This window comes from Orcinus orca, chromosome 1 (genome assembly GCF_937001465.1).
Source record: "Orcinus orca chromosome 1, mOrcOrc1.1, whole genome shotgun sequence".
NCBI lineage: Eukaryota > Metazoa > Chordata > Mammalia > Artiodactyla > Delphinidae > Orcinus > Orcinus orca.
In genome coordinates, this window is record NC_064559.1 from 104,610,370 (window position 1) to 104,634,695 (window position 24,326).

Genomic DNA, 24,326 nt, shown 5'->3' on the forward strand with positions numbered 1-24,326 from the left:
AGGCCAAAAGGCAGTTTTAATGACTACTCTTTCTGAAATCAGTAAAAGCAGAGCGAGCATTTTTTTTTTCTTCTTTTTATAAATGATGCCCTGTGAACTTTTGCCAGAGAAAGGGGGAAATTCACGCTACGTTTTTCACACACAGAAACACTATCATTGCCACCTACACTTCTATTTGCTCTGTCAAAGAAGGTGATGGAAAGTCGCTATTCCTAGGGCATGTGGATCATTGTAATGCTGTGGAGGATGTGTCTGGGACAGGGGGACTAACAGCAGAAAGGCAGAGCTGATTGAACCCATTAAATGAGGTAGAGTCTGAATCAGCTCTTTGAATCTTCAAAACAGGTAAATAATAACCAGTTTGTTTGAAGTTATTTACATTAGTTAACTATGGAAGAATGCAATACCATTTTCTGTTTTTTTCCTAAGGATCAGTCCACTTTTTAAGAATGAAACAATATTTTCTCTTTTCAGTGTGAGACATCCAGGCTGAAGCCTAAGATTTTAGGTATTTTAATAAAAATTGAACCTCCCTCCCCTAAACAGGACAAACCATTTGCTAAACTCACATTAAACCTACACATTCCTTTTTATTTATTATTAAACATTCAAGGCATACAACACAGTATAAAGAATGGACATTTATGAACCAGTCCAATTGAAACCTTCTGTGCACCCTTCTCCAATTGCATCCTTCTCTTCCTGTCTCTCACCCTGCCATCATGCTCAGGTGCCCAGGTAAATGACTTTGATGTTAAACAATCCCATCTGTTTCTTCGTAGTTTTATTATATATGCTAAATATGCACAGTAATATATAGTTTTTGCATATTTAAAAACTTTCTATAAATGGCATGTAACTAAACTGTAATTTGTGTTTCCCTTTCAATGTTATGTTCATAAGATTTATCCATGTTGATACAAGTATCTCCAGTTATACCAATATTATTTATCATCCTCCTATTATAGTTATTTAGGTTATTTCCAATTATTTGCTAATCCACATAATGATGTTATGTATGTTCTCATATGTAGCTGTTTTTGTGCATGTGTGAGAGTTCTCTAAGGCAGGAGTCAGCAAACTATGGCCTGGTCCATAGGGCTTTCCACCTGTGTTTGTATGATCCAGAAGGTAAGAATGGTTTTTACATTATTGAATGGCTTTTAAAAGTTTAAAAAGAAACACCGATATTTTATGACACATGAAAATTCAAGTTTCAGTGTCCATAAATAAAATTTTATTGGAACAGCCATGCTCATTTGTTTATATATTGTCTATGGCTGTTTTCAGGCCCAGTGAGTAGTTGCAACAGAGATTAGATGGCCTGCAAAGACTGAAATATTTACCTTCTGACCCATTATAGAAAAAGGTTGCTGCTTTCTGCTCTAGTGTATACACATAGGATGGAATTGCTAGGTGGCACCTATTTATATTTTGCTCTCATCAATTAAATCTAAGTTTAAAAATGCAAAATCCTATAATCTGTTGCATCAGATTGTATATTTTCTCAAACTCTGAAACAGATATGAAAAGAATTCTCTGAATCTTACGCTTTCATTTGGTTTAAGTAATGAGCTTAAACACATCTTTGTTGTAGCTTCTTTCCCCTTAGCTCTGGGTAGGTACTAATTGGTGCAGTGGTACAGAGTACTAATTAGGTTTATCATTCTTTTGAAAGGGTGCTGGGAATGGGGAAAAAACTAGGAAAATTTTTATAATTTTTGAGCTTACTTTTAAGGCCTTTTAAAAAAAATAAATTTATTTATTTTATTTATTTTTGTCTGCGTTGGGTCTTCGTTGCTGCGGGCGGGCTTTCTCTAGTTGCGGCAAGTGGGGACCACTCCTCGCTGCAGTGTGTGGGCTCCTCACTGCGGTGGCTTCTCCTGCTGCAGAGCACGGGCTCTAGGCGAGCGGGCCTCAGTAGTTGTGGCTTGCGGGCTCAGTAGTTGTGGTGCACGGGCCTAGTTTCTCCGTGGCACGTGGGACCTTCCCGGACCACGGCTCAAACCCGTGTCCCCTGCATTGGCAGGCTGATTCTTAACCACTGCGCCACCAGGGAAGTCCCTTAAGGCCTCTTTTAAATATCCAAGAATATGTGATCTTAAAAAAACCCAAGTAGTTCAGATTGACTTTATTGGTCATTGGCTTTACTGCCCTCTACTAGAATGTAAACCCAATGAAGACAGCAGTTTTTGTCTAGTTTTGTTTATACTTGTAAAAATGCCTAGCACATAGTAGATATCCAAGGAATACTTAGTAGTTGAATGAATGGATATATAGAACATAATCCATCTGAATTAAAGCTTGAAATTCATTGAACTACCTGGATATTTATAATACATCCCTTAATATTAAGCAACACTATATTTGGAATTATACAAGATATTTCCTGTTTTCATCTAGGTATTTTAAACAGTAAGGGCATAGTTTGTGACTTTGCTCTCCTTGGTGAATAATAATGATGATGAAAATAGCTAACACTAGTCTGTAAGTGCTAGGCACAGTTCTAAGTGCATTACATGTGTACAGTCATTTAATCCATATACTGATAAGAGCTCTAGGAGCTAGGTACTATCATTATCATCATCTCCATTTTTACCAATGAGGAAACTAAACACAGAGAGTTTAAATAACTGCCTAGGGTTATAAAGCTACTAAGTGGTAAAACAGAGATTTGAAGCCAAACAAATTTTGGAAGAATATATATATATATTTTTTGCCAAGTCATGTGGCTTGAGGATCTTAGTTCCCCCACCAAGGATTGAACTTGTGCCCTCCGCAGTGAAAGCGGCGAGTCCTAACCACTGGACCGCCAGGGAATTCCCTGGAAGACTGTTTAAATCCAGGAGGAGGGGTCTTTGAAGTCCTGTAGTCCCTCAGGGTAAGCCATATAATAGGAATATAATGTGAGCCAATTTTTTAAAAATGAATTAATTAATTTAGTTTTGGCTACGTTGGGTCTTCATTGCTGTGTGCGGGCTTTCTCTAGTTGAGGAGAGCGGGTGCTACTCTTCATTGTGGTGCAAGGACTTCTCATTGCAGTGGCTTCTCTTGTTGCAGGGCACGGGCTCTAAGCGCACAGGCTTCAGTAGTTGTAGCACACGGGCTCAGTAGTTGTGGCTCGCAGGCTCTAGAGCACAGGCTCAGTAGTTGTGGTGCACAGGCTTAGTTGCCCCGCGGTATGTGGGTTCTTCTCAGACCAGGGCTTGAACCCGTGTCCCCTGCATTGGCGGGCGGATTCTTAACCACTGTGCCACCAGGGAAGCCCCTGAGTCACGTTATTTACTTTAAAATTTTCTAGTAGCCACGTTTAAAAAGTTTTTTAAAAATTGGTGAAATTAATTTAAATAATATATTTTATTTAACCTAATTAACAAAATATTATCATTTAAACATATAATCAATATAAAGATGGTTAAGATATTTTACATTATATTTTCATACCAAGTCTATAAAATGTGATATGTATTTTACACTTACAGCATATCTGAGTTTGCAGGAGGCACATTTCAAGTGCTCGATAGCCACATGTAGCTAATAGCTACTTTAACTGAACAGTGTAGCTCTAAGTTATAGAAGAGGGAATGTAAACCTTGAAAGCACATAAGTTGTCCAAAGTCATGCAATTCGTTGGGTGACTCACAGGTAAAGGTAAAAATTTTATGATTTTGGAGGTTGTGGGAGCAGTGCCAGGGATGATGGCCAATGAGAGTTTCTAAAACTCTGAGAAATGGACCAGGACCAGGGCAGGCCTGTAGAAATACAGGGGTAATGTGAAGTCCTCTAGAACCACTAAGTAGGTCTCAAATGAATTGGTTTGAATGGCCAAGAGGTTATTTGTTCACATTCTGAATTGAGGTTCATCTGGCACTTATTTGTCTGCCTAATATGGCGAGAGTAGTATTAATATACTGCATTTTTAGTAACTACCTGTCAATTATAGTAACTGGTCTCAATTATATTTGATCATTTTGCTAGCTGAACTCTACTTACTAGCTCTTTACCAATTAGAGAAACAGTCATCATCATGAAGTTCTGATTATATGCAGAAGAGCTGGGGAGTGGGTGGTAGGTTCACTATGTAAAAACCATATGATCTTGGCTCTCATTAAGCTTGAAATCGAGTGGGAAAGTAATATTAGTATAGAGATTTAGTTAAATTTTAAACTATAGTCCTAAAGTGCTAAACTCCCAAAGTACTAAATTCATGGTTCCAGAAATGCAGAAGGAGAGAGAGTTCATCATGGCTTCTGAGTTAAAATGAAATAACTAGTTATTTCAAAAACAACTTCATATTCATCCTAGCAGTCACACTGGCATTATTTACACATTATAGAGACAGTATGTTTTAAAGTTAAGCTTAATTTGTTTTGTTCCATTATGAAAAGGACCCTTTGAAAATTTTGAAAATATAAAAAAAGAAAAACATGAATCCATAATTCTAAAGACAACTATTTCTGTATATTTCCTTCTAAGTCTTTTAAAAACATTAAAAAGACTTGTGATCATGAAATAGAATTGTTTATTTTGGTTTTTTCCTTAAAATTGTATCACAAGCATTAAAAATGTTCATCTATTTCATTTAAAATACCTACTTGACAATAGTGAGATGTGTCATCATTTGTTCAGCCATGCCCATTTGATGCTTCAGTGACCATCTTTGTGAACCAACTCTTTTTTGTATTTAGGTTTTTTTCCTTAGGTCCAATTCCTGGAAGTTGAGCTGCCAAGCTAAAGAGTATACCATTTTTAAGGTTCCTGATATATTTTGACACATTGCTTACTGGAAGTATTGTCCCCATCAGCGTGAGGCCCATTTCATGGCAGTCAACAGCACTGAAGTAGTCTCATTTGTTTTTCATTTGCTAAGTTGGGAGACAAAAAATGTTATTTTATTGTTTTAGTATCAATTCTTTGATGACTACTATTAAGTACGAACAATTCCTCATATTTATGGTTATTTCTTTGTGTTTTGTTTGTTTGTTTGTTTTTTTGCGGTACGTGGGCCTCTCACTGTTGTGGCCTCTCCCGTTGCGGAGCACAGGCTCCGCACACGCAGGCTCAGCAGCCATGGCTCACAGGCCCAGCCGCTCCACGGCATGTGGGATCCTCCCGGACTGGGGCACGAACCTGTGTCCCCCACGTCGGCAGGCGGACTCTCAACCACTGCGCCACCAGGGAAGCCCGGTTATTTCTTATTTATTTATATTATTATATACTTTGTAATTTTGTCAGGTTTTATCAGTTTGTTTCAGTTCTTGATGTGTTAAGGTTAAGACATTGCTAGTTTTTTTTTTTTTAATGGATAGTGTTGATAGTTCTTTTAAAATAATATTCCTTTAAACACCAGTTTTCAACATGTAGGGTTTTGGGATTCTAAAAAATATATTATTTGGGGAAAACATTTAGTTTCCATTCTTTTTAGGCACTCTTTGAACTGCTTTCTTATGCTGTCAATGGGTGTGGGCTCAAGTGGTGTAAACTACTTATACTAAGCAATTACTTTAAGAAAAATAAAATTACAAAGATACATTTTCTGTAAAACATACATTGGGTATACAAAAGTGTGGTAAAAAATGTTTTTGGGAAAAAAATGCTTTGGGGAATATTTACTACTTTGAATTATCTGCACTATTTTCCTACGGTAGTGCCAATAGAGTAGATTGTGTGTGAAAAGATTTTCTGAGTTTATTTATTTATTTATTTATTAAAGTTTATCTTTTGAGATAAAATTCACATGTGAAAAGATTTTTACCTTCAGATTTTGGAAGACTATATTGTTTAATTTAGAAAGGAGGCATGGACTGTGTACCTCTTCTTATGTACCCCCAAACCTGAAGTATGCCTTATTGTTAATTCCTAGTGCTCAGAACTGAATTTTTTTTGTTATTTTAAATTAGTGCTCGTTTCTATGGGCTGCAAACTTTTCCCAATAGCTGAAGCAGAGACTTCTGGGCACTGTTTTATTTCTTCTTTCTTCACAGTTTTAAAAGAGCCCCTTGCCTCCTCTGTTTGTCATTACGTGTACTGAAGTACAGAATAGAAAATGCAAAACAAGACAGCTGTACAGGAGGTTTTTCTTTTTAAAGAAGTTGATAGACAAATGGCACAGGGTTCACTGTTCTCGCCAGCTGAGAGTTTAGCTTCCAGAAACCGCTACTTTAGGGGAACAAGTGAAGTAGTGTGGAAGGCCTGAAAGGCTTCATTGACACAACAGCCGGGAGGCTCTTGTACTACTTTGTCTGGTATGCAGTGCCCTTCGGAAACCAGCTCTTCAGAACTCTACACCCCCAACATCCCCAAAAGCTTAAAATATTAGGCTTTTTTATTTTTGGTGGGTTTTTTTTTTTTTTCCACTATACTTGGTTTTCTAAGTGAAATTACTGAAAAGGAGTTTGTTTTTGTTTATCTTTTGCCTTTGAGTGTCAGTCAGTGATTCACATAATCTCTTGGCTTGCTTAGTGGTAACACTGGGGGTCTGGGCAGTAGGGCCAAATAGTTGAACCTAACAAATTAGTGGCCCAGCTTTAGTATTTGCTTTCTGAACTAGAATCTAAGTGCTGCAGCAAAAAGGAGTCCTTGGGTGGGGGAAATAAGACAAATTTGAAGCTGATGATTCTCAGCTGTCTTGAAGGTTGATCTGGAGAGATTTAAGTTTATGCTAAGGAATAACTTTCCAGTAGAACAAGATATTAAAAGTTGTTAGATTTGTATCAGTGAAGTTGTAGACTCACTTGTAGACTTTGAGAGAGTGCTTCAAGGAAGACACAATCATCTGTGGCATGTCGGTTTGGTATAGAAGGGCTGAGGCCAGGCAACCTTTTCATCAATGGTTTTCATTCAAGTATTAATAGAGCTCCTATTATGTGTCTAGCCCTGAGAAAGGATGTGGCCTGTGCTCCCGAAATTTGAGGAGCTCAGAGTCGTTGACCCATAGGCTGTGGAAGATCCTTAGAGATAAGCGGTTCAGCCTTATTCTGCAGGGAGCATTGAGGCCCGGAAAGTTGACTTGCTCGAGATTACATGGAGTTCGTGGCAGATTTTTGACTGGAAGCTAGATCATTTTACTCCCAGTTTGGTATTTTTCCATTCGACTCTTGTTGAAAGTGCCTATTGCTGTCAGAGAACAATTCAAGACAAGATATGCTGAAGTGCACATGGGAAGAGTTCATTGCTACCTGGTGTTATCTGGAAGTGTGACAGATTTTGAAGAATGGGTATGGTGTGGACATTACAAAAGAACCAGAAAAATCTGGTCTCTGTTCTGTGTTGTTGGGGGATATTTACATCGTTCAGTTCAAGTATGAGCCTTTAAATGTTATCTCTGTTGGAGCACGTGCACACAGGAAGTTCCCTTATTAAACATCAAAATGGAAGCTGGGTGAGGGTTGGGAGGTTGGAGGTGGGAGGGGAAGTGCAGTCCAAGTGATTCACAGATTTCTGAGTAAACTTGGCCATCACACATTGGAGGATGAACTTTGAGTTCATTGCTAGAACTTGGGGTCTATGACGAGAGGGGCCCTTGTGGAGCTCTTGTGGAGGTCTTGACGTAAAGAACTTGAGCGACCCCCCTGGAACTTCTGCCTGGCTGCTAGGAATTAGTTCTTGGCCTTAATATTTGATCTCTTCTCACTCTATGCCTATGCCTATAGGTTTCCTTTCCCATTTAAGAGCATTGCTAAAAGCAAAAGCAACAATCTTAACCATCTGCTCCTTAAACAAGAGGAGATTTATTACTTTTAATCGAAAGGATACTTGTTCCAACAGGAGAAGTGTATGCCTCAGAGAGGAAAGCCTGTGGCAGCACATATATTTTGGTCGCTGCTCTGCAGTCAGTTGTGTGTGTGTGGGGTGCTCCCCAAAGTGCAAGCAGCAGATACAAGAGTTTAAGGCCAGAGAGAGCACTGATGGTTCAGGAAACAGAAAGTTTAGTGCACATGCAATACGGCTGGAGTATAGAGCAGGGGGCGGGGCCCTGAGGCATCTAGCAAAGGGAGTGGGGAGAGGGAGATTGGGGCTGAAGAATCCAGATCTGGAGGGCCTTGTAAACCGTGTTAAAGAAAGTAGACTTTAACTCAAGGGCAATGGGGATATGACTATGAGATTTAAATCTTATATCACTCTGATTGCTGTATTGGGTTGGATTATAGGAGAGGGAGAATGAGAAACAGTAGAATCAGTGAGACTAATTAGAAGAATGTTGCATTAGTTGAAGAGAGAAGGGTTGGTGGCCTGAACCTGCAGGGACAGAACCATGAAAAGCAATTCTGGCACTCAAGGCAAACAGCTAAAAATTGACCTTCAAACAATTCTGTAATTCAAGATATGGCTTGTAAGTGGATGTGACTGTGATGTGCCTTCCAATAGCTTTCAATTTAACTAAATATTGTGGATAACCAGGTGCTATTCTTTTAAAATAATTGTGTAAAAGAAAAACAAACCCCAAAACAAAAAAACTTCCCTCTCTGCTTTTTTGTCTCCAAGGGAAAAGCACCGTCAATCCCTAGCAGTTAGTCTGGGGCAGAGGCAAGGGGAGGGAGGGAGGTGATCAGATTTAAGAGATAGTTGAGAAGTCGGATGGACAAGGAAATCTTTTGAGGGAAAAAATTTTTGAGTTCATTTTTTTTTTTTTTTTTTTTGCGGTACGCGGGCCTCTCACTGTTGTGGCCTCTCCCGTTGTGGAGCACAGGCTCTGGACGTGCAGGCCCAGCAGCCATGGCTCACGGGCTCAGCCGCTCCGTGGCATGTGGGATCTTCCCGGACTGGGGCACGAACTCGTGTTCCCTGCATCGGCAGGCGGACTACTCAACCACTGCGCCACCAGGGAAGCCCCTGAGTTCATTTTTAAAGTTGTTTTTTAATTGAAAGAGTAATACATGCCACGGCAAAATTCAAACCGTACTAAAGCTGTACAATGAAAAGTATGTCTCCTTAACCAGAGTCAACCACTGTTACTAGTTCTTGTGTATTCTTCTAGAAGTTTTCTGTACCACTGTAAGCTTAAATTTTTAGTATTTTCATTAAAAATATTTCTTTTTATTAAAACATTTAATATTTTTCTTTTTATAAAAATGGGAGCATACCATACACCCTGATCTTCCCTTTACTAATTCACTTAACATTATATTGTGGCAGTCTTGCCACATCTGCTTCATTCTTTTTAATGACTGTTTAATAGTCCATTGAATGGGGACTTCCCTGGTTGCGCAATGGTTAAGAATCCACCTGCCAGTGCAGGGGACATGGGTTTGAGCCCTGGTCTGGGAAGATTCCACATGCCATGGAGCAACAAAGCCCGTGTGCCACAACTACTGAGCCTGTGCTCTAGATCCCACAAGCCACAACTACTGAGCCTGTGTGCCACAACTACTGAGCCCACATGCCACAACTACTGAAGTCCGTGAGCCTAGAGCCCGTGCTCTGCAACAAGAGAAGCCACCGCAAAGAGAAGCTCGCGCGCCACAACAAAGAGTAGCCCCCACTCGCCACAACTAGAGAAAGCCCGCGCGCAGCAACGAAGACCCAACGCAGCCAAAAGTAAATAAAAAGTAAAATAAATTTATAAAAAAAAGAATGATGCATTTAAAAAAATAGTCCACTGAACGAATGTGTTATCATAATTTATTTAAATTGGTCTCCAAACTGATGGACTGGACATTGGGGCTATTTCCAATTTTTGGTATTTGAATTAGATTTTTACATAAGAGAAGAGACATGAATTAATAAAGGAAGAATTTTAGGTCATGAAAAAAGGTTTATATATAAACAGGGACTCCTGGCATTTTTGTGACTGAGGAACTGCTCTTGACTTGCCTAAGCCTTAGGGTGAATGTAGTTATGAGGGTGGAGGTGGGAGAGTAGTGAGTGTTTATGCAGACCTTTGAGTCTATGTGACTTAAGAACTGGGCATGTCTAACAGGGATGGATTGAAGCTGGCATAGACACTTCTTCGCCAATTAAAGATCTTTCAGGGGAGGAGGCTGCCACAGCTGTGAACACTGACCATATTCCCCTCCAGTAGAAATGCCCTCTTGTCCACCCATGGCTGTCAGTCACTGTATTGTATCCTAAATCTACCTGCTGTCACAGTTGTTTATCTGGGCCCCCTAGCCATCGTGAGAAACAGGAAGTATTTGTAAAAGAGAGTAGGTCTGATAGCTTGGGAGGAATGAGAAATGGGCCATTTTGTAAGGCTACCGCCCACTTGTTCTTCCCTTTGGTTTAAGCACACTTTGTCCTCTCCCACTGATGTTGGAAGAGTTAGTTTCAGATGCAACCATTTACCAGTTGCATGATCTTGGGAAAGTATCAATATCTCCAAACTTCAGTTCTCCCATCAGCAAAATGGGTATAATAATTCCTGGTTGGCACAGTGTTGGTAAGATTTAATAAGCCAATGGATGTGAAAGGGCCTGTGTTTCATTTTACTTTCTTCCAAGACCTTGCCAGAATGGAGTTTGTAAAGCAATATGTAATCCAACCCAAGACAGTGAAGCATATTCTATTCTTTCCTGGGATGTGCCTCCCAGTGTAAGCCTCCCATACCCTCGGCTTTTATGCTTTATTGAAGCTATTCCTGAAAGTTCATCACCTTTAGGAAAATATTACCAGATTTCTTTACATTTCTATAGCACTTTATGGCTGGCAAAGAGACCTGAGCAACAATGATCTAATTTGAGCCTCCCATCAAACCATCTGGGGTAAATAGGGCATGTTTTATTCCCATGTAAAAGATGGCGTAACTGAGGCTTAGAGAAATTGTTATAAAGAAACTGAGACTCACAGAAGACACATTGATAGAGAGCAGGAAGAGGTCCCTCTAGACTACGACAGGACTGATGAGGTGAGAGGTAGCTTCCCTGCTCTCAATCTGCTTAGGCTTGGAATTCTTGAGTCTGTTTCCCCAATCACATTTTACATCCTAGTAAAATACATGTCACTGTAAATATTTGTTTATTTATTTGGCTGCGCTGGGATCTTAGTTGCGGCATGCAGGCTCTTAGTTGCAGCATGTGGGATCTGGTTCTCCCACCAGAGATCGAACCCAGGCCCCCTGCATTGGGAGTGTGAAGTCTTAACCACCGGACCACCAGGGAAGTCCCCATGTCACTTTATTTATTTATTTATTTAAAAAGATTTTTTTGATGTGGACCATTGTTAAAGTCTTTACTGAATTTGTTACAATATTGCTTCTGTTTTATGTTTTGGTTTTTTGGCCACAGGCATGTGGGATCTCAGCTCCCCAACCAGGGATCGAACCAGCACCCCCTACATTGGAAGGTGAAGTATTAACCACTGGACCGCCAGGGAAGTCCCCCCATGTCACTTTAAAAATAATTTCTAATTGGAAAAAAAATGTTGTATTAGTAAGACATTTCACAGTTTGCAAAATACCTTAAAATCCACGTATGCATTTGATTCTTACAATAACCCTATGAAGTAAGTAGAGCAAATGTGAGTAATTCCATTTTGCAGATGCGGAAATAGATTTAGGAATTGAGACCTGCCCAAGGTCAAACAATCAATAAGGAGAAGAGCCAGAATGGGAACCTGGCCTTCTGGCCACAATTTCAATGCCTTTAAAAAAAATTTTATTTATTTAATTTATTTTTATTCTTGGCTGCATTGGGTCTTCGTTGTGGCATGTGGGCTTTCTCTAGTTGCGGCGAGCAGGGACGACTCCTTTTTTGTTTTTGTTTTTGCGGTACGCGGGCCTCTCACTGTTGTGGCCTTTCCCATTGCAGAGCACAGGCTCCGGACGCGCAGGCTCAGCGGCCATGGCTCATGGGCCCAGCCACTCCGCGGCATGTGGGATCTTCCCGGACCGGGGCACAAACCCATGTCCCCTGCATTGGCAGGTGGACTCTCAACCACTGCGCCACCAGGGAAGCCCCAGGGGCTACTCTTTATTGCGGTGTGTGGGCTTCTCATTGCAGTGGCTTCTCTTGTTGCGGAGCACGGGCTCTAGGCACTCGGGCTCAGTACTTTTGGCTCGCGGGCTCTAGAGCGCAGGCTCAGTAGTTGTGGCGCACGGGCTTAGTTGATCCGCGGCATATGGGGTCTTCTCGGACCAGGGCTCGAACTCGTGTCTCCTGCATTAGCAGGCAGATTCTTAACCACCGCACCACCAGGGAAGTCCCTTAAAAAATATTTATTGAGTACCTTTGTGAACTGCTCACCATCTAGTTGGGAGAACGGAAAATAAACAAATGGTTACAATCAAAGACAAAATATACTTTGCAGTTTGGAGACTTGATAAATGGTTTTTAATGACAGCGTGATGACACCTTTTCCTCAAAAGTTAATGATCACTATTGACTTTTGTAAAGAGTGGGAGAAAGAAGCCACACATACACATACCCATAACGAGCCCCCACTCCCTGACATCAGTGAAAATCATCTGAATTTTACATTCCAATAAGTAACTGGCATTTTCTTGGCATGTTAATCTGTAGGGAATTACAGGCTGCAGGGTAGTAGTATATCATCAGAGAATGTCAACTAGATTACAGTATTATGTTACTTTGATGTCACTGCCCAGCATTGTTTTAGTCTTTTCCTTACTAACAGCTACATTTGCTAGATCTTATTTCAGCAACATCATGTAAAAAAAAAAGAGAATTTGTAATAATTTTCTTTATAAACAGCATATTTCTTTTTTTTTTTTTTCTTTAAACAGCATATTTCTTGTTTGATAATAAAGACTTTGCTTACTTCTGTCCTCTTGCTTTCTTGGGGCCATAATTGGTTGTAGGTCTGCTCATCCTTCTCAGTTCTCCAGGGCAACATGTGACCTGAAGCAGACTCTAAAAGAGGAAAGATAGGTCAGACTTAGAGATTCAAGATTAAACAGAGCAGTGTGTTTAGAGCACTAGACTTAGAATTAAAAAAAAAAAAAAAAAAGAGTAAATCTCCCTTGTATAATGAAGAATTAACTTTACCCAAAGAGAGGCCTGGCCTTTGCCCTCAGCTACTGGGAGGTAATATCTAGGCCCCTAAAATGTCCTACCTGATAGGAGTGTCTTTGTCTGCCTGGGGAGTTTGGCCACTGACCAGTCTAACAATGTGATTTATGATGGTGGCTTTGAAAGATGCTGTATCAGTTCTGACCTCCAGAGGACAGGAGACGACAGGTCAGAGGTGTGGGCAGGGTGTGACTGAGCCTCAATAAAAACTCTGGACACCAGAGACTTGGGTAAGCATCTCTGCTTGGCAACACTTTTTTTTTTTTCGGTACGTGGGCCTCTCACTGTTATGGCCTCTCCCGCTGCGGAGCACAGGCTCCGGACGCGCAGGCTCAGCAGCCATGGCTCACGGGCCCAGGCGCTCCACGGCATGTGGGATCTTCCCAGACCGGGGCACGAACCCGCGTCCCCTGCATCAGCAGGTGGACTCTCAACCACTGCGCCACCAGGGAAGCCCTGCTTGGCAACACTCTTGAATGTTGGCACACGGTGTAACCGGGAGGAGGTAATGCTATCCAGGACTCCATGAGAGATGACCCGAAGCTTCATGTTTGGGTCTCACCCACATTTCACCCCATCTGTCTCTTCTTTCAGCTCGTCCTGATTTGTATCCTTTTGTACTAATACTTTAATAGTAAGTACGATGCTTTCCTGAGTTCTGTGAGTAGTTCTAGCGAACTCTCAAACTTGACGGAGTAGTGGGACTCCTGCTCTTGTGACTGGTATCTGAAGTGAGGGCAGCCTTGTGGAGGACTGGGCCCATAACCTGTGAAGTTTGGCCTAAACCTGGTAGTTGGTGCTGGACATCACTGCGTTTTCCCAATACCTGATTTTAGATTTAGATTTTGGCACTTTCTAGCTTGGTTACTTCTCTCAGCTTCAATTTTTTTTTTAATCCTTAATTTGGTGTCATCTCTGCCCTACTTTCCTCACAGGGTTAATTCTTAAGATCAAAATAAGTAATGTATGTAAAAGCTATTAATAGCAAACAGGAATATGCTATTTAAAAACTGTAATGGGGGGCTTCCCTGGTGGCACAGTGGTTGAGAGTCCGCCTGCCGAGGCAGGGGACACGGGTTCGTGCCCCGGTCCGGGAAGATCCCACTATGCCGCAGAGCGGCTGGGCCCGTGAGCCATGGCCGCTGAGCCTGCGCGTCCGGAGCCTGTGCTCCGCAACGGGAGAGGCCACAACAGTGAGAGGCCCGCGTACCGCAAAACAAAACAAAAAAAACAAACAAAAACTGTGGTGGGTCATCAAAATATATTAATATTATTACAATGGAACTAAATGGTTGCGATGAATTTGGCAGATGTGTGCATGGGTTAGGCACCATTTTATTCAGTCATTCATTATGCAAACGATTTTTGCATTTATATTGTGTGCAGAGTGCTAGGGAGGTAACAGTGAGCAAGTCAAGGCCCTGCCCCTATGGGGCTTATATTCTACTCAGGGAGAGAGATAACAACACAGTAAATGAGACAAATAATGAGACTGTGCTAATTGTTGTGAAAGAAGCAAATAGAGGGGCATGATAGGGAGCAGCTCCATTGGAAGGGGTGCTTTTGAGACAGAGTGGCCAGTAAAGAGCTCTCAGAGGAGCTGACATTTGAAAAAAATTTTAAGGAAGAGAACTAGTGTTTTTTTAGGCAGAACGACTAGGAAGGGCAAAGGTCACGAGGTAGGAAAGAGGTTGGTGTGTTTGAAGAACAGAAACGAAGTCTGTGTGGCTGCTTCTGGGCAACATAAAGTGGGAGACGTGCATGGGTCAGATGATGAAGGGGAAGAAGTTTGGATTTTTATTTTGAGAGTGACGAGAAGCTTGGATGGCTTTATGTGTGTGTGTGCGTGTGTGTGTGTGTGTGTGTGTGTAAAGTTTTTTTATTTATTTGGCTGTGCTGGGTCTTAGTTGCATCCCGTGGGATCTTCATTGCTGCATGCGGGATCTTAGTTGCCGCATGCAGGATCAAGTTCCCTGACTAGGGATCGAACCCACACCCCCTGCGTTGGCAGCTCAGAGTCTTAACCACTGGATCACCAGGGAAGTCCCTTCGATGGTTTTAAGTAGGCAAGTAACGTGAAGTGCTCTAAGGATTCCATCTGCTGAGTGGGGAAGAGGAGAAGCAGGGGGAGCTCTCCAGGGTCCTAAGGGACTTCGAAAAGGGAGGTCTGTGGGACAACCACTGTCTGTTGCTGTGGTTGGTCCTGGGGCTACAGCTGGTAACTTATTGTCTCCCTGCTCCATTATCTACTCTAAATTCCAGTCTCCCTCTCTTCTGGAGATCAGTCCACCGTCACCTCTGCTGGTCTTGATAGCTTACTGGGTGGTGTAACCCACACCCTTATTCTTGAGGAGGTCTGAGCCCTGATACCCTCACCCTTCACAGGCTGGGCTGTGCTTGTCATTCATGTCACAGTTAGGCCACAGAGTGCCAAGAGGTGCCCAAATGGATACCTGAGTTCCACACATATTCCTGTCCCATGTAGTAGCAGTTCTACCTCCTTTTGCTGATGAGGCTCAGTATCCCTGAGGCCCCACTCAAAGCTGCAGCCTTGGGGAGTGACATGCATGATATAACTTATATATGTATGTATATGTATTTTAAAATATTTATTTATTTATCTGGCTGCGACGGGTCTTAGTTGCGGCATGTGGAATCTTTGGCTGCGGCATGTAGGATCTTTTTTTTTTTTTTTTTCAGTTGCGGCATGCGGGATCTAATTCCCTGACCAGGGATCGAACCGGGGCCCCCTGCTTTAGAAGCGTGGAGTCTTAACTACTGGACCACCAGGGAAGTCCCTAACGTATTTTTAAAATGTCACTCTGGCTGTTGTGTGGAACCTGGATGGAAAGGGAGTGAGAGTGGAAGCAGGGAGACGCAGGGGTTCCTGTGGTGGTTCAGGTGAGAGATGGTGGTTGGGGCCAAGGAGGTGGCCATGGAAATACTTCTTCTTGCTAGACTACAAACTCCAGGAAGGCTCGGAGCTGTCTCTTTTGTGTAACTTATATTCCAAGCTTCTAGAACAGTGCCTGGCACATAGGAGGTCCTCAAAAAATATTAGTTGGATCAATGAGTGAATAGTTACTTTCTGGAGTCAGACTGGAATCAGGGTTAGGATAAATAAAAGTGTAAGCTCTTCTAAAAAAAAAAAAAAGCTGCAACTTTGTGTGTCTCCCAGTATATGGGCTACAACAGTATTCCTAGGGGGTGGAGCGTATTGTCTCCAGAACAAAGAGGTCCACCAGGGATTGTGTTTCCTTCTTTGTGGATGCAAGATGCAGCAATTTGCCTTTTCTTTAGATGGGTGTCCTAGCTTACCCCTACCACTGGACCCCAAATGACTTTACTGAAGGGGCAGTTCTCTGAATGTTCCTAGAGTTTATATCTCACCCTCTTGAGTGCTTGTGTCTTACCAAGGCTTTAAGGTGCTAGCCACCTTTTGCTCAGTCTCCTGAAACAGCATAATGTCATTGATGCAATGGATCGATGTGATATTCTGCGGGATGTCGAGATGGTCTAGATCTTTTCTGAATATATCACGACACAGATTTGGAGAGTTACCACAGCCTGGGGAAAAAACTAAATGCATGTTGTTCAGTCCACATGAATGCTGTTTCTGATCCTCTTTCCTGATTGGGATAAAGAGGAATGCATTTGCTAAATCAGTGGCCACATATCATGTACTTGAAGTCATATTTATATGCTCTAGCAATGAGACCATGTCCAGCGTGGTGGCTGCAATCGGGGTGGAGTTGAACTGGCAACAGTCTACAGTCATTCTCCAGGATCTATCTGTTTTCTGCAGGACCCAGACTGGTGAATTAGACAGAGGTATGGTAGCGACCACCATCCCTGCATCCTTAAGATCCTAAAGAGCGGCACTGATTTCTATCTTCCCTCCAAAATGGGGTATTGTTTTTTATTTACCATCTTGTCTGGGGAGCAGAGGAGTGGGGAGAGGTGCACAGTTTTGGAGGTTTCCATTTGTCCTTCTCCACTGTGAAAGCTCTTATCACATAAACCAATAACCCAATGTGGCGGCTTCGCCAACTGCCAAATATAGCAATCCCAGCTACACGTTCAGGGACTGGGGCAACGACCACTAGGTGGGGCCATGGACCCAGTGGACCCCCTTTAAGCTGACTTCAGCCAGGACTCCATTTTGACCTGGCCCATGTCCATCACTCTAATGGGGGTCCACAATGACATTTTAGGTCTCTGAATATCAGTATCATTTCAGAGCCTGTGTCCTGCCGGTTATTCCCCCCCAACCTCCTAGTTTACAGTCACCCAAGTAAAATGGCTGTGAGTCCCTTTGCAAGAAGGACTGGTAGAATTATTACAGTGTATACTTGCTGTGACATTGCAGGCTCCTTTCTCCTGGGGACTTGGACACTTTTTCATTCAATAGATTTCAAGTCTGAAAGCAGTTTCAGGTCTTTGAACTGGACAAGGGATTATGACTTTTTTATAAAGTGTTTATTTTATTTTATTTTTTTGTGGTACGCGGGCCTCTCACTGTCGTGGCCTCTCCCGTTGCGGAGCACAGGCTCCGGACGCGCAGGCCCAGCGGCCACGGCTCACAGGCCCAGCTGCTCCGCGGCACGTGGGATCCTCCCGGACCAGGGCACGAACCCGCGTCCCCTGCATCGGCAGGCGGACTCTCAACCACTGCGCCACCAGGGAAGCCCTATAAGGTGTTTTTTAAAAAATATATTTAGCTGTGGTAAAAAACATAAAATTTATCATCTTAACCATTTTTAACTGTACAGTTGAGTAGTGTTAAGCATATTCACAATGTTGTGCAACCCAGCTCCAGAAATTTTTCATTTTGCAATATTGAAACTGCATCCATTAAAAAACAACCCATTTCCCCCTCCCTGCAGCCCCTGGAAACCACCATTCTACTTCCTGTTTATATGACTTTGACTATTTTAGATACTTCATGTAAGCGGGAGCATACAGTATTTGTCTTTTTGTGACTGGCTTTCTTAGCAGTCCTCAAGGTTCATCCATGGTGTAGTATATGACAGGATTTCCTTCCTTTTTTAAGGTTGAATAATATTCCATTGTATGTATATACTACATTTTGTTTATCCATTCATCCTTTGGTGAACACTTGAGTTACTTCCACCTCTGGCCCACTGTTAATAATGCTGCTATGAACATGGATGTGCAAATATCTCTTTAAGATCCTGCTTTCATTCTTTTGGATATATACCAGGAGTGGGATTGCTGGATCATATGGTAATTCTATTTTTATTTTTTTGAGGAACTACCATATTGTTTTCTATAATGGCTGCACCATTTTACACTCCCACCAACAGTGCACAAGGGTTCCAATTTCTCCACATCAAGGGATCATGATTTTTTCTTATTGGGGCAACAGTGTTCAGCTCCCTGTTCACCTAGTCTTGCATTCTTTTTTTTTTTTTTTTTTGCGGTACACGGGCCTCTCACTGTTGTGGCCTCCCCCCGCTGCGGAGCACAGGCTCCGGACGCGCAGGCCCAGTGGCCATGGCTCACGGGCCCAGCCGCTCCGCGCACGTGGGATCTTCCCGGACCGGGGCACGAACCCGCGTCCCCTGCATCGGCAGGCGGACCCCCAACCACTGCGCCACCAGGGAAGCCCTCTTGCATTCTTTTTATATATTAAACAATGCCCATCTATTTTGTCCCTAGGGATATCGTGTTCCATTAACCAACTCAGATCTCTGTGGGTTAAGCCCCCTTGGTTGGCCCTTCAATCTTGCTGTTCATTAAGATAATTGTGACCCCCTGGTTCCTACTGTTGCCACTTGGCCTCAACTGATGGAGATGGGGAGGGGGGTTTGATTATCTCCATTGCTATCAATGATCCCAGCTCTGTGATTGCCTCTCCTGCTCTGCAGAGACGAGCCACCACTGAACTCAGTGATGCTGGTGCCCCTCTAGTGGCTGTGGTGAATGGTTTGTCTTCTGAACCTTCCATGAAATATAATCCTTTGGTGGGTCTTCAGGCCTCAAATAATAGATCCATTCCACTATGTCCACTCCCTAAGCTTTTTAATCCTTTCCTCCACCGTCTGATGTGGCAATTCCAGCATTCCAACTTTGCTCAGTGTGGGACATCACTTTTTCCAGGCTTCTAGGAGCACTCTAAGAACACATTGGAAACAACTCTGGTGTCCTTGATGAAATGTAAACCCTATATCCCAAGAGAGTGCCCCTAAATTAATAAACTCTTTCTTATCCAGTTTTATATTCTGGTACCCTTGATCAAGCACACTCAAAATCTAATCCATGGGGCTTCCCTGGTGGCGCAGTGGTTGAGAGTCCGCCTGCCGATGCAGGGGACACGGGTTCGTGCCCCGGTCTGGGAAGATCCCATATGCCGCGGAGTGGCTGGGCCCATGAGCCATGGCCGCTGAGCCTGCGCATCCGGAGCCTGTGCTCCGCAATGGGAGAGGCCACAGCGGTGAGGGCCCCGCGTACCGCAAAAAAAAAAAAAAAAAAAAAAAATCTAATCCATGGCATCCTCTCCTGCTCCTGCTGTTACATGCTGGGTGTTAGTTCCTTTTCTTCCTTCTGAGGTCCAACATGTTCTCAGCTGAATTGTGCTGTGACTTAGCACCAGTTATCATCCTGGCAGCCAGAAAAGGAGATGGGGTCAGATCCTGACCTCTGCCACCTTCTAGGGAGGGGCCTTTACTGGGGATAGGTGATGCTAGCTCTTAACGGGGAGGGGTGGATCACTTTTGTATGGGAAACCAAAGTCTTCAGGGACATCTACCATCCGAGGATACCGGATGTCCCCACTCCATGTGTCAGGGTTCCAGTACAGGTTTTCTCAACTAGGGCCCTGGCCCTGGCACAACAGATCTACCCTGTCCGAAGGTTCTAGTTTCCTGCCTCAGGTGAAAGTTTGTCTTTGAAGTTCTGCATCTCTACTAGTTTCTGAGTTGGGTCTTCATTCTTTACTGCTCTCTTAACAGCAGGAGAGAAGGACCTCCTTGTAAGCTACCAAAGAAGCCTCAGGCTTTCACACTTAATTTCAATTGGTTGGTAATTGCTTTTCCTTGTCTCCCCATAAGATGCCAAAGCAGTTTAGTAACAATCAGCCAATTTTCATCTCCTTGTATGAGTCATTTCCCTATACTTTTCAAATACCTGAATCATTTCACCGGCAGGAGGGTCTCCTCCATCAGATCATTCTCCTGAATTACCACTGGTGAAAGTTTTTCTGGCTGGAGACTGTTCCTGTCTCTCTATTATTTTTCCAATAAATTTTGCTTGCAAACTGAATGGTTCCTTCTTTGGTTCCTTTCTCTTGCAAAAATACCTTATCATTTACAGCTAAGAAAAGCTTACTGGTACTTTCAACATTCTGCCTGGAAATCTCCTTAGCTACCTCCAATAAGCTCATTAGGTACATTTTCTATCTTCCAAAGTACCATAGGTGACAGTTTCATAAATTATTCCACCACTATTTAACACAAGGTAACCCTTTCTCCAGCGTCCAATGGTAATTTCCTCCCCGATCATCCAGCCTCTACTAATAGTCTCTTGGCTGCCCTTCTAGCCTCTGTTTACTGCCTGGTCCCAATGCCAGTGTCCTGTGTTTTGGGTTTTAAGTATTGCAGTTTCCTACTTTAGTGTTTCAGTTTCTACTGCTGAATAACAAACCACTCTCAAACTTAGTGGCTTAAGACAACAATGATTTATTAATTTCTCACAATACTGTGGGCTGACTGCATGGTTGGTCTTTGGTCTTGCATGTTGTGCTGCATTTAGCTTGCGTTTGCCCAGAGGCTCAGATGTTTGGGATGGTTTCGCGCGGTTTCAATGCCTCTTTCCCCACATGGTCTCATATCCCAAAGATGCTCGGCCAGGTTTCTTACTTGCAGCTAAATTTTAAGAGGGCCAGAGAGGACACTGTGAGACCTCTTAGGGCCTAAACTCTGGAACTTACACAATTGCACGTTCTACTGGTCAAAGCAAGTCACAAGGCAAACCCAGATTCAGACAGCACTTGGAGAAATAGCAATGCCTCTTGAGTGGGAGAAGTAAACTCACAATGCAAGAGCATGGATGGAGGTTGATTCATTGAGGGCCATTATTTAAGGATCTACCACACTTAAATTTAAGGTGCCTGTTAAAATGGAATACTATTCAGCCATAAAAAAGAATAAAATTTTGCCATTTGCAGCAACATGGATGGATTTGGAAGGCATTACGCTAAGTGAAATAAGTCAGACAGAGAAAGACACATACTGTACGATGTCACTTACATGTGGAATCTGAAAAAATATAACAAACTAGAGAATATAACAAAATAAGCAGCAGACTCACAGATACAGAGAACAAAGTAGTGGTTACCAGTGGAGGGGGATATAGGAGTGGGGGAGTGGGAGGTACAAACTATTGGGTGTAAGATAGGCTCAAGGATGTTGTATTGTACAACATGGGAAATATAGCCAATATTTTGTTATGACTGTGAATGGAGTATAACCTTTAAAATTGTATTAAAAGAAGTTAATACATCCTAAGAGTTCTCATCACAAGAAAAAAAAAAAAGATGCCTGTTAGACACCCAAGTAAAGATGCCAAATAGGTACTTAGCTGTAAGTGCCTTGATCCCAGAGCCGGGGGTTAGGCCAGGGAAGGAAATTGGGAATCATCAACATACAGACATGATGCTATGTGAATCATCCTGCCCTGCGGGTTCCTGGTTGCTGCGGCAGTGGACTGTGGAGGAGTCAGGGTGCCAGCAGGATGCAGCGCTCTGAACGAGGCTGGGTAAAGGCTGGGGGAAGAAGGACATTCTGCTCTTGCAGCGGCTCCAAGTCCACTCCCCCACTCGGGTGTAGAGGATTCCACTAGCCCTCTCCTTCCACCTCCCTCCTTGATAGAGCCACAGGCGTTAGGGATGAGGTTAGGACAACTGGTCTGCAGGCAGAGGATATAGGACAGGCAACCATTCCACTGCCTTGTTTTGCCACCTAAAGAAAGGAACCCAGTAAAACGGGGAACGAGCCACATTGCCCTGCTCAATCTTCTTTCTGTTGCACTGCATTTGCTGCCAGGTAGGACAAATTTGCAAAAGCAACTACATTCCCATTGTTACCACTTGTGGCCATTTCCTCTCATTCTTCATCTAGAAGACAGTTTAGGCATCATCCTCAAATGTCCGACAACACTTTGTCAACCCAAAACTGATTACCCTTATTTTAGATTTTTCTGTGTTTCTTAGGAGGAAGGGGCTGTTTGCTGTCATGGTTTTGCTATATGGAAGAGGAAAAGCAAGAATGAGGTTGAGTCTAGTATTTTTGAAAGAAAGAGGTGATTTCAGAGCTATTCCAAACCAGCAGGAAAGACAGGGGAGATAAATCCAACTTGTCCAAAGGAGAAAGCAAAGAGGAGGAGGGAATAAGTCGGAGGCTGTGATGCAGATCAACAGTTCTATGTTACCTGCTCTTCTCTAAGTTACTCTTCTCCGTATTGTCTTTACGAAAATGAAAACTGCCTATGTCCCTCCTTTCTGTAGCTGCATCAGCCTCTCCCTCCTGATAACTTAGGAAGAGCAGGACATCTGTATTCTCCAATTCTCCCCAACCTTAACGCAGTTCTCTCCATACTCGTTAACTCTCCAAGATCTTATTTTTAAGCTGGTTTTGCTAATTTTTGCATTCTCCTCAAGGCTGCTTTCAAGCCCAGGCTGGGGTTGGGGCCGCAGCCGGGGTGAGGCAAGTACAAGAGTTTCTGGCTCCATCTCCCATTTCCTGAGCTGAGCTGGGCTGTACTAATTGACCTCGAGGGTCTCAGCTGTGCTAAGTTGTATGTTTGTTAGATCTCGTTAGGATTGTAATTAGTGCAGAGAATCTAGGTCAGAGGCAACTGGTTGGATTGATGGTCTCAGGGGGCATGAATAAAGGCCGGGAATAGCAAACAGGTTCCTCGTTCTTGGGTGGGGCAGGGAATGGTGGGACTTGTGTCAAACACACAGACAAATAGACACAGGGTCACGTGCAGAGAGGCGCTCAAAAACTGTTAGCGTGTGTGTTAGGGTGTGTGTGTGTGTGTGTGTGTGTGTGTGGTGTGTTCGCTCCCACATTTACTCGGGTTTCTTTTCAACCTCTCCATATATGGTGTGGCTCTAGAGCAGCCTGGGGATTGGCTGCTGTTGTTGGGAGACTCGGAGGTAGGAAGAAAGCAGAAAAAAGAACGAACCCAGCAAGGGGAGGGAGTGTCAAGGGGAGGGGCTGTAGCTGAGCTTTGAGGGTTGCAGAATGGGGCTGGGTCCCCTTGCCTGTAAGGTTTAGAAAGGGGAGAGATTCTTCGGGGCTGCTTTTTGTGTGTAATGAGGTAGAGCTTACTGTTCGCAGAGGGTCTGGGAGAGGGCAGGGAAGGAGGCAAAGCTATTTCCCTAGGGTCGGCACGGCATTGGTTTGTGACGGCTGGAGCGGGAGTTAGAAAAACTTGTTTTTTTTTCCTTTTCTTTTCACCCTAAACAACCTACAGCTATGCTGTGGAAATAGCATGCAAATTAATTCATCAGCTTTCCAGGTCAACACCTCAGATATTCTTCCTAATGGAGGCCAGTCAGGACTGTACCGCACTCTGTTCCCCAAACCTCTACAAGTTAATGGGGGAAGAACAGGAAAAGTTGAGGAAAATGTCATTGAAATAGGAAATGGCATTTAGTTCTTTACCTGTCTCTACCCCTCACCCCATGTCAACTCTGTGTGTACTGGATTTCCTCATCTCCCTTGCCTGGGGCCTCCCAAAAGATTCTCCCTTTTCCAGTTCATTTGTGTAAGAAAAGAATATAGCAAAGATGTTGGAAGAGAGGAAAGGAGGAAGAAAAATACATATCCTGAAAAACGTCTATCGGCAACTGTGTAGTAAGCAGGTTGCCCCGCACCCCTACTCAATCCACCCATTTGCCCCAGAACACGTGACTGGGAGGAAGTAAGGGAAATATTTCAGGTAAAGAAACTGGAGTGATGCAGTGAGGGAAGACGGATCTGGGAGGAGGGAAAAGCTAGAGTTCCAGCATCATTATCCTGCAGCCACAGTGCCGGTGCTCATGCTTCCTTAACAGAGATCACGCTAGCAGCCCACCACCAGCGTACGCTCTTAAGCTGTTTTTCTAGCGGGGAGCCTGGCTTTGTGCTAAGCTCTGAAATTCTTGAAGACAGGAGATCAAGCTTTCTCCCTTCTTTCTATCTCTGGCCTTTAGCCCAGTACCTGGTATTCTCTCTCCTTGAAGAAAGGCTTATGGGCACAGTCTGTGGACTGGATCAACTCGTGTACCAGAACACAGTGACAGTAACCCCATCCCCTAAGCCTCATTCTAACTGTACTCCTACCACCTGAGCT

General features: G+C 43.2%; 1 long non-coding RNA gene across 4 annotated transcripts in view; it reads left to right on the top strand.

Moving 5' to 3' along the window:
* The window catches only part of LOC117198531 (uncharacterized), a 41,596-nt gene extending 18,407 nt beyond the window's left edge, over positions 1-23,189 (top strand). For 2 of the 4 annotated variants that reach the window (XR_004479738.2, XR_007471957.1), the window contains one exon: positions 5,045-12,661. This is a non-coding gene — a long non-coding RNA (uncharacterized LOC117198531). Of the gene's footprint in view, positions 1-5,044; positions 12,662-15,665 lie in introns of those variants that run through there. The other 2 variants (XR_007471958.1, XR_007471959.1) reach the window with 2 other exon arrangements.
* Positions 23,190-24,326: the final 1,137 nt, after the last annotated feature.